General features: G+C 33.6%; 1 long non-coding RNA gene across 1 annotated transcript; it reads left to right on the plus strand.

The window, feature by feature from the left end:
- Positions 1 to 9,538: 9,538 nt before the first annotated feature.
- LOC107921390 (uncharacterized) lies at positions 9,539 to 10,711 on the plus strand. Its single transcript, XR_001691050.2, has 2 exons — positions 9,539 to 9,912; positions 10,519 to 10,711. It is a non-coding gene; the product is annotated as an uncharacterized lncRNA (long non-coding RNA).
- The last annotated feature ends 3,468 nt before the right edge of the window (positions 10,712 to 14,179 follow it).

Here is a 14,179-nt window from a genome sequence, read left to right on the forward strand (position 1 = left end):
TAGTGAAACAGGGTCATAGCAGTTTCTGAAGTTTCTGAATCCCCTGTTCCAACTTTAGAAATTCACCATAAATTGTAAAGATATAATTAGGTAGTGTATTTTATATTCTCAGAATCCTTATTGAGTCTAGTTTCATTAGAAACAAACCTCATAGTCATATGGATTTTTTTACAGAGAGAAATGTGGTTCGTAGTAAACAGAGGTCAGACCAGTCAAGTCCTGAAACAGGGGTAACTTTAACTAATAAACTGTACTAATTGGCCCAACCAAAAATTCTAGAAAAAAATTAGTAGATAGGAATATTAGTCTAGATTTAGGGAAAATTTACGGATCTTGATTTTGAGTTTCGTAACTCGAGATATGATTTTTCTTGTGACTGTGATGCAAGTAGCTTAAAAGCTGTGAATGTAGAAATAAATAATCCAAAGTTCTAAATATGTTAAATTAAGCTTAGTAACACCTCATACTCGACTCCGGCGACGGTCTCGGGCGTGGGGGCGTTACACCTACTTTTTATGGAGTATGGAAAATGAGCACATCTTCGACCTTGCCTATTTCATTGCACTCGCCATTTGCCATCAAACAGAACGGCATAGGAGATGAGTCATTTCCATTGGCCTCTATGTGACTCGATTGGCACGGTATTTCGGTCTCCTCAACACAGTGACGCAAGCATCCTCCCTCACCCTCATTGGTCAAATGTCCCCACAGGGCATCTCGAGTATGCTACATATGAGGATGATCAAGCGACGGCGTAGAGTTGACCCTCCCCAGTACCGCCTAGTCCAGTCCACCGAGAAGGAGGACCCAGAGGACATTATGATAATGTCCCTCCACAGTACGAGAACCCACCGTCTCAGCCACCACCCATCCATCGTCCAGTTCATGCAGCGGCTTCATACTCTGACATCTCTGAGCGTCTTACTCGATTTGAGCAGCAGTGTTTTCAATGCTTTGATCACATTGATGCTACCCTATATCATATTTGTCAGCACCTTCACATCTCATCACCACCACCACCTCGCGAACCATCCGACGATGACGATGTTTAAAAACTTTTTATTTATTATTTCTATTTTCACTTTTATCTTTATTTATCTTTATTTATCTTCTTAAAGTACTTTTTACTTTCTTTTAATACTATTTCATTTTTAGGTTTTATAATTTTTATTGAACAATTTATAGTTTCGGCTATTTCATTATGAGTAATTATGCTTCCTTATATTTCCTAAAAAGTTCTTGACTTTATCACCGTTATAAAGAGCTCCAAAGCTCATCATCACTTAGGAACTTGAAACTCCACTGGAAAATAATATTCTTTTGGTGTAGGACTTATGGACTAATGAACCTCTACCACCACCAGAGTATCCTCCTCCACTCTTATCATTGCCTTAGCCGATTATTCTCCATAACTCCAATTCAAGGAGTCCATTCATCATTCAGGAGGTTTCACTTTTCTCACTATCTTATGATTATATATTTATATTTTTCAGTATATCTATCATTGTACATTGAGGACAATGTACATCTCAAGTGTGGGGGGGTCATTTCTATCATTATCAGAAAATCCCTTAATTTTGTCTTGTTCTCAAATAATTTTTTCATATCATCATTAGAATGAATTTTGATTAATTTATGATTTTTATTAATATGTCTTGAATTAAAATATAGGCATTTATGCATTGTTTAAACCTTAAGGAATCAGAGAATCAAGCATGATAAGTTGATTTTTGAGAATTAAAAATTTTTTAGGTTGTTTCCCCAAGTTTAGGTATTATCTTGAGTTGAAGTTCACAGGTTTAAACATCAAAAAGCCATAATTTTTGTGAGATATTGAGCCTTTAGAGCATCTATTATTTCTTTCATGCTCACTTTTATTGTTGCTTTGAGTACGTCAATATTGATCTGTTATTCTAGAACTTGCTTGATTATACATGTTAAGACCACACCTTTGATTTGATATGTCAAGATGGTAAAAGCACTTAGGTTTAACCCACTCACTCCATAAAAGCCTACCTTCATAATTAACCCTTAGTGAACCCTTTGAGCCTAACAAGCCATTCATTGATTTACCCTCAATATTAACCCATAACCTATTATTGTTGAAATCCCCTAATTTGATCCTTATTTTTGTTGAGAATTGATTTTAATTAATTGCTTAACTATGTTTTATTTTTCGTTGTAAAAATTAGCAAAGGTCTATGTTATTTGACTTGTTCTTAAAAAAAAAGGCATTCATATTAGTAGTAATTCTTTGTTTTTGAGCTTAAGTTTTTAAATTCCTTATCCTATGAAGAAAAGCTCAATTCTAGGATTTTCTAATTAAAAATGTAATTTATCAAGTTGTAGTATTTTTCTAGTTAGGAAATTTTTCAATTTAATCTCAATTCTAACCTTTTCTTTCAGCTTGTAACCACACCCCCTAACCAAAGCCACGTTACAACCCTCTAAAGACCTTTTAATTGATGAATCATCTTAATATATAATGGTGGAGATTTGATTTTCACGCAAGCCTATGGTAATAACTTTTCATATTGACTGTTGAGTGCTAAATTTTCTTATCCTTAAACACCTCGAGTGATTTGAGTGAATCTTTAGTGAAGAGGTTAAACTTTTTGATATTTTGAATCAAAGGTAATCACTTAGATGAGGGAAGACACCTATGTTTTCGTGATAAAATGCTCAACTTGGAATGTTTGAAACTTTGATGTTCTTCTAGTTGAATTCTCAATGTGTGATTACTTATGGTTTATTTTGAGAGACTATTGATGAGAATTATAAGTTGAGAAGAATTTATTTTGATTGTGAGTTGAGGATTTTGCTTGAGGATAAGTAAAATTTTTGGATGAATTATCATAATTTATACATATTTTTACCTCATGCTTAGCATATTTTTGGATGAATTATCCTTAGATTTGGTGAATTCGATGCTCCTAATCCTTTAATTTCATGTTTTATACTTAGGTGAGCATAGGAATGTAAAAAGAGCGAGAAACGGGCAAAAACGGAGAAAACAGGCCAAAAACGGAGAAAACAGGCCAACGTAGGAAATCAGCATGGCCTAGAGTTCCTTACACGGGTAGACCACACGCCCATGCCTATTTAATAGCCTTGAGCATTGTCTTGAAGAAATCGCACACGGGCGTGTCACACGGGCGTGTCACACGGGCATGTCCCTATCGAGCCCAAGTTTAGTCCTATTAGGAAAAGGCTACTTTTGACGGCTTTTAGGTATTCTAAAGCCTATTGAAACACCTGATGAGGCAATTAGAAGGGACACACAGAGTAGGAGGCAAGGAATTACTCAAGGAAAGCCGATTGATCCATCTCAGAAGCCGGATTCATCGTCAAGGCTGAAAATCTTCCTTCAATTTCCTTCAGGAGTTTTGGATTTTCTTTATGTTTTGTTATCTTTATTCTTTTAAGATGTTTTCTTTCATAATTATGAACTAAACCCCCTAAATACCTAAGGGGAGTGAAACCTAAGACGGATCTTGTTATTATTATCTGAATTGTATGATAAATATTTGACTTGTTCTTAATTATGTGTTCTTAATTATTATTTTAATATTCCAGGATATTGATTCAAGTTAATGCGCTTATTCAAATGAGCAAAAGTCCCTGTCTAAGAGTAAATTTATCGTAATTAAGCAGAGTTGATTGCACGCCTAGAGATAAGGTGACAAGATTTTGCCGGATTAGGGTGAAACCTAATAAGGGAATCCATAGATCGAGTTAATGCAACACTAGGGTGTTAATTAGAAAGAGGTTTCAATTAATCAACCTAGGGTTAGACATTATTAGTCTCGAGAGAGATAATAATATAACTTAAGGATTTCTACTGATCAAGTCAAATGAATAAATCGTCTGATTCAGAGTCAAATAACAAGTGAAGTCTAGGTGGATTTTTCATTGGGTATTGTCTTAATCAATCGAGTTTTCCCAAAAGCTTTTCCCCAATTTTCTCTCTGTGCACCCTTCGTTTAGTTAATTAGTTTAGATAAACAAATCCCTTAATTTTTAGGCTAGATAATAAAAAGAAAGTAATTACTAGTACTCTTGGTTCCTTTGAGTTCGACAATCCAATCTTGCTAAAGCTATACTGCTGTTCGATAGGTACACTTGCCTTCATCGTGATAATAGTTAGTTTCAAGTACGATTAATTATAAATTTTTAAAACCTGTCACGAATATCACGTATCATTAATAAATTACTTAGTATTTTTATACTGACTTACTAAGATTTATAGCTTACCCCCTCCTTTTCATTTCTTTAGTGTTGCAAGGTTAGCTCGGGGTTGGAGATCGTCGGAGGCAGCATCACACTATCAAATTATCAATTTTGGTGTATCGATAAACCTTAAGTGTTTTCAAGTGAGTGGCATGTATAGAGACTTAGTCCTTTGTGTTATATGTTTAAAGTCCTTTGTGTTATGTGTTTAATGGTTTGGCCAAATGTATTGGCTTATAATGATTTAAGTGTATATAGCCATGAGATGTGGCTTATATTGGTTATGGGTTTGTAAACCTATTTATCCATATGCAATGTGTTAACACCTTGAAATGTGATCATGTGCTTATATGTACCAAGATCTTGTGTGATGTAGTTGTACTTGTTTGCTATAATTAAGTTGAAGTTAATTAGTATGATGATAACCATGGTATAAAAGTATAAGTGGTATTATAATAGACAAGGCCAAATGAGTATGAGAAACACAAGTATGATGACATGCAAATGTTATGGGTTTGTAAACCTATTTATCCATGTGCAATGTGTTAACACCTTGAAATGTGATCATGTGCTTATATGTACCAAGATCTTGTGTGATGTGGTTATACTTGTTTGCTATAATTAAGTTGAAGTTAATTAGTATGATGATAATCGTGGTATAAAAGTATAAGTGGTATTATAATTGACAAGGTTAAATGAGTATGAGAAACACAAGTATGATGACATGCAAGTGTTATGTTTGTAACTTAATTGAGGATGTTTAATCTTTAATTGGATACTATGTTCTATTCCTTTGATGTCGTATAAGTGTGTGAGGGATTAAGGTTGACCAAGGATTGGAAAATAGCCTAAGTGTTGGCCACATAGACAGAGACACGGCCATGTGTCTCAGCTGTGTGGAAGACACGGCCTTTCACACGGGCGTGTGTCTTGGCCGTGTGACCTTAAAATATTGCTGACGTCATGAACAGAGAGTTACACAGGCTGAGAACACGGGCGTGTCTGAGCCATACAAGCGTGTGACTCTCCAAAACTAGAAAATTTTCTAAGTGTTGTAAAAAGTTCGTAAGTTCTCGGTTTAGTCCCGAACCAACCTCGATGTATGTTTTGGGCCTCGTAAGCCTGTATAAGGGACATTATGAATATGAATGAATGTTTTTAATTTGAACGAAATTTTTTTCTGGCCTGGTTTTACATATTTGTGTACGTTTAAGTCCGGTAATGCCTCGTACCCTATCCCAGCCTCGGACTCGGGTAAGGGGTGTTACATTATGTGCAAGTTTTCTCGAGTATCTGAAATTTTTATTCCGAGTGGTTCATTGGGTATGCCAAAGATGAGAATTGAATATGAAACTATTACGAGACGGTTCAGGTATGTGCTTAAAACTTACGACTATTAAATTCATGAAATGATGAATCCGAGGTAAGTTTGTGATAGAATGAATTATGATTATGATATTATGGTAAATTACATTGTGTTGTATTAAATTATTTAAATGTTAAATGTATGGTAAGGTTTACTTATTTCTTACATACAAGTTTACTAAGCTATATAGCTTACTCCATTTATTTTTCATGTTTTATAGTGCCGCCAAGCTAGCTCGGACTGGGGATAGTTGGAGATTCGCCTCACACTATCAAAACTATCATTTTGGGTATTGATGAAATTTAACATTTGAAGTATATGGCATGTATAGGGACTTGGTCATTTTGTTATATGTTTCATTATGAATTTGGCAAAATGTATTGGCTTGTAATTGTCAAAGGTTTGATGTGGCCTTTGGCCATGTAACTTGGTTCAGTTTGGTTGAATTGGTTGTAAGCTTATATGTTATATATATGCATGTATGTGCCATTGCCTTGTTGGTGATATGGTTTTTCAATGCTTAGTAAATGGTTGAATGTGGCTCTTTGGTTTTTTTGTTGAATGGTTAAGTTGGTAATTTGATATGTTAGAAGACTCAAACAAAATGTTGCTTAAAGAAGGTATAGGTGTTGATACTTGTGGTTGTGAGATTGGTATGATTTAGTTTGGTGAAATATGATGTTGTAAGATTGTTAAGTGTTAACAATGAAATGATATACTCTAGCTATGATTGTGGATGTTTTGGTTGCTTAAGTGTGCCATAAATTGTGCCATTGAATTGGTGTAAGTGTAGGTGTAAATGAGGGTGGCAAATGGCTTGGTAAATAGCCTTTATTTTGTCCACACGGACGTGTCTAGGCCGTGTGTGACACACGGTCTACCCCATGGGCATGTGTTCTGGCCATATGTCCCTTGCACCTTAATTTTGAGAAACAGAATGCTCAGAATTGAGCACACGGGCAGAGACACGGGCGTGTGTCTCAGCCGTGTGAGGGACACGGCCTCAAGCACAGGCGTGTGTCCTGACCATGTGAAGTCTGTACCTATTTTATGAAAATTAAATTAACCACAAGGCCTAGCACACGGACGTGTGACTTGGCCGTGTGACCTCAATTTGTTCATGCTTTGCAAAACAAAGAGTTACACGGGTTAGGGACACGGGCATGTGTTACCACACGGCCTGCCTACACGGGCGTGTCCCAAACCACACGGGCGTGTGACCCCTGTTTATGGCAAAAAAATTTTAAGTTTTGTAAAATTTTCTTAAGTGCTCAATTTAGTCCCGAATCAATTCCAAAGCATGTTTGGGCCTCGTAGGCTCATATTAGGGACTTTATGATTGAATACAAATGGTTTTAATTTGGTTGGAAATTTATGACTCGATTTGTATGTTTGTTTGTGATGTAAGTCCGGTAATGCCTCGTATCATGTTTCGGCGTTGAATACGGGTAAGGGGTGTTACAAAGAAGATCCTGAGAAATTTCTAAATTAGATTGTAGAAGATGAATTTGAAGAGAATTCAGAATTTAATATAGAGAATTTTCCAGAGCAAGATACAAAACCGGAGATGGAAGAAAACGTAGAAATGAATTTAAGTGGTTAAATATAAAGATAAAAATTATTCATGTACAAAATGAGAACTGAAAAACTCTGAGCTTACGAATGAAAAATTTTACAAATTGATATAATTTTGATCTCTTTTTATTCATTAAATTTTTTATGTAAGTAATTTTTTGTTGTTCGAAATTGTTTTCAGAATTTTTATTTCTTTTCTAATAGATTGAGTATTGAATATGGATAATTAATTTTTCGTATGCATTTATTTCGATGGAGTAATCTTGACAACAACCGTTGGATGTATATTTGAATGTCTCCGACAAATAGCAATGATATTTAATAGAAATGTCTCGTTTGATGATATGAAGGAAATGATTAGTGCAAAAATTGTTAGACATTGTGGGAGAAAGCTCTCAAAACTTTTCTACAAGTTTCTAGTTTCGACAAATCCCATCAAATTGACCGAAATGGAACTTGTAGACAATGAAGATGTGGAGACAATGGTCACTCTTTATTGTGGGAATTGGAGTGACCAAAATGCATCGATTCAGTTATTTGCTGAGTTAGCTGGTGTAGAGCCAACTGAAGATTTCACTCCATTAGGCGAAGAATATAGAGCTCAAGAACCGTGTATAGTGGCTTCGATATTGTACGTTGATAGTCAATCGACTGTACGCTGGAGCGACGTTGATCTTAATGTTACACCCGATATTGATGTGGTTGGTGATGATAGATACGATAGTAGTGATCCTTGTGATCACGAGGTCGATAGTGATAGTGATCCTGATGTGGACGAGGTTCGGTTGATATTGACGACGAAGGTGTGAATGACGATGTAAACATTAACGCGTCTTCAGTCGGGAACCAGATTCGACGTATTGTGATACACAATAATCCAACTTAATTATAATAACATGCCAACTTAATTATTGTCAAAAAAATAGAATTTTTTTTCATAGAATGATTCAAAAGAAATTTCAATTATAATATTTATAAAAAACATAAAATAAAATTTAGAGCACGTAAACTCTTATTCCCAATTATAAAATCTAAAAAATTTAGAGCACGTAAACTCTTATTCCTAATTTATCTCATAAATTCTAACTCAATGGTCCCATTCCTAAATTCCATTTCAATGGTCACATCTTTTACTTATATAAAAAACAAAAAATTTATATTAAAATAATAAAAATAACATGTCAATCAAAAAATATAACAGAAATATAACATAAACAATCTCAACATAATAAACCTACTAAATACGAATATTGTTATTATTATTATTTTTAAAAAACATAATAAATATAATAAACCTAAAACACACATGACAAATAAATTACATAAAAATAAAATATAAAAGATTCTACATAAATAGGCTTTTTTACTTGAATAAACATAAAAAAAAACTTATGAATGACAATATAAAATAAATAAACATATACTAAACACATACCTTAATAGCTCTTTTAAACTAAATAATACATTACAAAAATAAAAATAAATTTTGAAATAAATAAAAACAACAAAAAAATTAACATTTATTTATTACAAAAAAAATTTACTAAATAAAAAAAATAACTTTATGATTTTTTTAAACACCAAATCCTTCTAACCCCAAATATAACCTCTTAATTTTTTTTCAAACCCTAAACACAACCCTAATTCTTTTCTCAAATCTCAAACACAACCCTCTTCTCCTCCCCTTTCTCCTTTCTTTTTCTCTCTTCTATTTTTTTCTTCCCCTTCTTTCTCTAGTCTGCTCCTCTTTTTTTTCTCTTCCCCTCTCTCTCTAGCTTGCTTCTCTTTTTTTTCTTTCTTCCTTCCCTTCCCGTTCTCTTCTTCTTCTCTTCTTCTAATCTTTTTTTCTTTCATCCACTTTGAAGGCAAAATAGGGACATTAGGAACCATTATAAGGTCCCGAAAACACAATTCATGGGACCATGGTCTCGTCCCATCGCAACCACCATTGGAGGGGACTATTGTTTGCAGTCTAGTGCTGCCTATGAAGTTGGCTTCACTAGCCCAATGTCGCCTATCTATTGGGCATGACTTAGGGGTGTGCCTCCTATTTGTTGGACATCGCCAGTGGTCCTGTCACCTCAATGTTAGTGGGTCAGATTTTGGTGATATAAGGGTGTATAATCCCTCAAACAAACCATTTTAGTATATTATTTTTATTTTTATATTATTCAAATAAAAAAGACTTAAATAAAACATGTTTGATTTCACCAAAAAAATAAATAAAACATTGTGAAATTCGTCAAAATAAAATAAAATAAAATTATTTAAAAATTATAAATAAAAATCATGAATAACCAATAAAAATTGACAATATCCCCCAAAAAAATTGTAAATTAGATAATTATATATATAAAACCTTTGTTCGAATTTCATCAACTTAAAATAAAATAAAATGTGTTTTCAAAAAGTAAAACTTAAAACACAGTAAAAAAAAAAACTCTTTTCCCCCACTCCAATCATTTGCTCTAAACTAAAGCGTGCCAAAGATTCCAGCAAGCAGCGCCTCCCTCCCTGGCACTTGTAAATATTTTTTTTTTTCCTTTTCTCAGCAGAATCGAAGCTTTGCGCCAACAGTTGTGGGATTTTCGGCACGGCGGCGAATATGAATCTCTGCTCCAAGTGTTACCTGGACTTCTGGGCTGGGGAAGAGCAAGCGAAAAAGGCGAAAGCTGCCATGTAGACGTTTAAGCCCGTTTAGAAGCTGCCTCCTCTTTTTGAGAATTATATCAGATTTTAAGGTCAGTTTGCCTTCTTCTTTTTTTGCCCTCTCATCTTTTTGAGAGTTATGTTAGATTTTAAGGTCAGCGGGTCAGCGAAAAATTGGGTGTTTCTAATGTTCTTGCTAGTGTTTTCTGGTAAGATGATTGGGAGGATATTAGGGTGCGGCTTAGGTTGATTCTTAATAAAATAGATCAATGAATATTTCTTGTATGATCTTAAAAAAAAAAAAGAGACCCGAAGCTGTTTAGTATCAAGGTAGCAAGAGGGAAGAAGGCTCTTGCATCGCAGTTTAGGTGACTTACAAAACTAGTTCAAAGCATAAATTACTTATTTTAAAGGAATTTTTGTTTTTTATTTATATTCTAATTAATTAATTCGTTTCTTCTTCTTTTTCCCCCTATTTTAATCTTGATTCCTTAGCGATTTTCACTTGCTACTTTGAGTTTCTTTCTTTTCTATGACACAATGAACTTGCTTATATTTCTCTAGATTTCTTCTAGTGCTTGTAGCTTTAATCTAATGCTTTTAATTTTGCGTAGTTATTTTAAATTTAATTCGTTAGGATATTTAATTTTCTTGGGAAAAGTAGCTTCACTGACTCACTTTTTTTTTTTCATTGTTAGGAAATTTTCATTGCTCACTCCAATGAATTTTATTTTAAAGCTAGTTTATGAGGTAAATGCTTTTATTTGAAGCTGAGCTATGATTGCTATTAAAGCCAATTGGCTAAAATCTGTAGTTGGCTGGATTGCTTTCTAGAGTGACGTAATGAACATTCACTTGTGAAATTAGTGAAATAAGTTCAACTTTTGATGCTTTCCTGTTGAACTATTAAGCTTTCGCTCAAAATGTGATCGTCTTTGTCATGGTTATATCGCATAAAAAGCAGATTTCCAAGGGTTAGACGTTTTCTAGAAAGATAAAGTTTGTAATTATTTTGGGCTGGTAACTTATTTAGACCATATTTACATGCTTTGCAGGATTGAGCACTAGTCCAAGAAAGCTTGCCCTATTCTGCAGGTTGTCGAAACTATATTTTTTTGTTTTTTTATTTAAAAATGATGAATCGACTTTTTGGAAAGCGAAAATGGAGTCGCCACCAATCTTTTCTTGTTTAAGTGTGATCAGATCACCTAGAAATTTGAGTTGTTTTAATAAAACATTTTGGTTTACTAAAACAATGATTTTGGTCTACGAAAATATGAGAAAATAGGCTTGGGAGTCGGTTACGTATGAGAAAGGATTAGCACCCTCATTACGCCCAAAATTGGTACCAAATCGATTAAATACTGTCTTTTTGTCTAAAATTAAAAATGTTTTTGAAATGTGGTTCTTGTTAATAACATTTGAATAACCCGAGTCCTTTGTCAAAAATCTTTTTGTTTCGACGTTCAAAAATTTATAATTCGAAAATAACAAAAGGATGCCCAACTATTTGGTCTAATGAAAAATCGATACCCAGCTCAGTAGGGCACGATTCCTCAAATTTCCAAATATTGACCATTGCCTCACCTTGGAAGACATGAGTGAAATTCCGAAGAGACATTCGATTATTTTGAACAAACGGGAGATTGCAACCCAACACGATAGGGCACTATTCCTCGAATTGCCAAACATCGAATATTTTTTTCATTTTAAAGAGTTTTTAAAAAACGTAAGTGAAATTCCAAAGGGATCTTCGATTGTTTTGAACAAATGAAAAAGCGCAACCCAGCACGATAGGACACAACATTTCAAATTCTCGATACAAGATCATTTTATAATTTCCAAAACTCATGCTTTTGAAATTTCAAAAGGATATTTAGTTATTTAGGTTAAACAAGAAAAATTGAAACCTAGTAAGTTAGGGTACTATTTTCTTGAATTTCCTAAATTCGAAATATTGCCTTATTTTTAATTTGAAAAAAACATGGACGAAATCTCGAGAGAATATTTATTTGGTCAAATAGAAAATCGAAACCCAACACGTTAGGGCACAATTTCTCGAATTACCAAACACGAAATATTACCTCGCTTTGAAATTTTATTTTTTATTTTTTTTTAAAAGGGAGTGATTATGGAAACAAACTTGCAACGTATTTATTCGATTCATTTGAAGCAAAGAAAATGAAACGAATAATTTCAGGCAAATAGGTTGATTTCAAGCAAATAGGTTGGCAATCTCAATCATAATATAATACATGGGGATGCAAAACAAAGTAACAAATATGGAAAACATATATCAATAATATATTACACAATTTTTGAAAAGTACAAACACGAAAATTGAAACATGCCCAATGATAATAATCTTACCACATACACTATTTAACGTTTCTAACTAATGGTTAAATAAAAATCTATTTTAAGAAAAATATTTTAAAAGGTAATAAAAAATGTTAAAACAAATAAACTTGGAATGAACAATTTAAAAGTAGCTAAATTATATGTATATATATACATGAACAGATAATACATGCAAAAAATTTACAATAGATCGTAAAATAAATAAAAAATAAAAATAAATAATACATAAAGTATATAAAGTTTAACATATAAATGAGCTTCAAAATAAGTATTATAAGAGGAAATTTAAAGTTAGTGTTATGCAAAATAATTTAAAAACCAATATTCAAAAAATGTATATATGTATATAATATATATTATGTGCATAGCAATAGTAATGTGTACCTATATAAAATTATAAAACGAATAATGTACATATTAACAAGTTGTAACATAGACGAATTATATAAATGCAACAATGTAAGAATATACAAAAGAATATAAGAATGACATACTATATAATATAAATCAATAATTATACAAAATAATTTGAAACAAGATTTACTTACCAACAATTAACAAGACATATAAAGCATAAAACTTAATATAAACATTGTATATAAAAAATAGTAATATAGGCAAGTGTTTGAAATAAACAAAGTATAATTTAAAATTGGGGAATAAATGGTATACATAAATAGATTTAAAGGGAAAATATAAACATGTTTGCAAGGGAATTCAAATAAGTAATTCAATTAAATTATGTATATATATATATAAAATAAAGAAAATAAAATAAAATAACAAAAATGAAAAATGAACAAAGGGAATACAAGAAATTAAAATCAACCTTTTTTTGCTTTGGATTTTTTATCTCTATGTGAAAATACAATTTTTTTTATCCCTCCTTCCCTTTTACATTTGGTTTTATGATGGCTTTTATAGCCTTGTTACAACATTTTTTTTATTTACTATCTTTTCTTTTTACAAGTGGTAGACAAAAGAGGACTAGGGCGGCGCTTAAGGCGGCACATAGGTTGAAGAGGTTAAGTTTTTTTCTTTTTCTTCATTTTTTTATTTTTTATTTTTTATTTTGGGTTGTATTTGGGCTTGGGGTATTTTGGGTTTTAGTTGAGTTTTGGTATTTGGGCTGTGATTTTATTAGGCCCCGGGCAAAATTTGGGTCTTACAGCTGTCCCTCTTTGCTCATTGCTGTGTTAACAGGAATAGAGGAAAGACTATAAAAAAACCAATTTTGCCCGGGCTCACCGAGTCTTGAGTTCTTGATCCTTGATCTTCTTTAAATGGCCTCTTGACGGCTTCAATCTGCTTCACTGCAACTCAGGAAGGCGATATGTGCTATCTTTGATCTGCTCCCCATCTAATACAGAGACGCCAAATCCGTTATCTTCGATCTGCTCTCCGCCGTTACAAAGACGCCAAATCTGTTATCTTTGATCTGCTATCCGCCGTTACAGAGACGCCAAATCTGTTATCTTCGATCTGCTCTCTGCCGCTACGGAGACGCCAAATCTGTTATCTTCGATCTGCTCTTCGCCGCTACAGAGACGCCAAATATGTTATCTTCGATCTGCTCTCAGCCGCTACAGAGATGCCAAATCATCTTCGATCTGCTCTTCGCTGCTACAGAGACATCAAATCTGTTATCTTCGATCTGCTCTCCGCCGCTACAGAGACGCCAAATCTGTTATCTTCGATCTGCTCTCTACCGCTACAGAGACGCCAAATCTGTTATCTTTGACCTGCTCTCCGCCGCTACACAGACGCCAAATCTGTTATCTTCGATCTGCTCTCCGTCGCTACAGAGACGCCAAATATGTTATCTTCGATCTGCTCTCTGTCGCTACAGAGACGCCAAATCATCTTGGATTTGCTTCAACGTAAACACGTGAAAGCCAAATCAGCTATGTCTTCGATCTGCTCCCTGCTTGATACAGAGATGCCAAATCATCTTGGATCTGCTTCAACGTAAACACGTGAAAGCCAAATCAGCTATGT

This window comes from Gossypium hirsutum, chromosome A13 (assembly GCF_007990345.1).
Source record: "Gossypium hirsutum isolate 1008001.06 chromosome A13, Gossypium_hirsutum_v2.1, whole genome shotgun sequence".
Lineage (NCBI taxonomy): Eukaryota > Viridiplantae > Streptophyta > Magnoliopsida > Malvales > Malvaceae > Gossypium > Gossypium hirsutum.